The following is a 508-nucleotide window of genomic DNA, read 5'->3' as shown; positions in this document are numbered from 1 at the left end:
AGAGAATAATCTGGAAGATATACACTAGATTTCAGAAGAGTATATTAGGATGTAAAATTTGATTCAGGAACTGACCTAGTTATGTCAATAATTCAACTGGCGGTCATGAACACATGAATATTTCAGCTATCTGTATGTTCATTGTGGTAAATACCAAACTCTACGTATAAAATAATACTACAGCAAACACCTTCAAATCATTTTAAAAAATATGTTCTATAACATTTATTTTGTAATAACACTTTAAAAATAGTTCCTACCATTGATTCACTTGTACCTTAAAATTCATGTTTAAATTATTTCAGTAAAATAGTTTGATTTTCATTTGTGAATTGCTTTAAATTTACAAAATACACTAAGAGGGGTGCCTGACCGGCTCATAATTAGAGTATGTGACTCTTAGACTCAGGGTTGTGAGTTTGAGCCCCAAGTTGGGTATAGAGATCATTTAAAAATAAAATCTTTATGAAAACAAAACACTAACAGTTAAAAATAAAATTATAATGAA

The 508-nt window shown here is 28.7% G+C and overlaps 1 protein-coding gene across 1 annotated transcript in view; it reads right to left on the bottom strand.

The window, feature by feature from the left end:
- Positions 1 to 508, bottom strand: part of CFAP47 (cilia and flagella associated protein 47) — a 492,482-nt gene that overhangs the window by 49,987 nt on the left and 441,987 nt on the right.

This window comes from Crocuta crocuta, unplaced genomic scaffold, assembly GCF_008692635.1.
Source record: "Crocuta crocuta isolate KB4526 unplaced genomic scaffold, BGI_CrCroc_1.0 scaffold696, whole genome shotgun sequence".
NCBI lineage: Eukaryota > Metazoa > Chordata > Mammalia > Carnivora > Hyaenidae > Crocuta > Crocuta crocuta.
The sequence above is the reverse complement of the archived record's forward strand: the minus strand, read 5'-3'. Positions and strand labels throughout refer to the sequence as shown.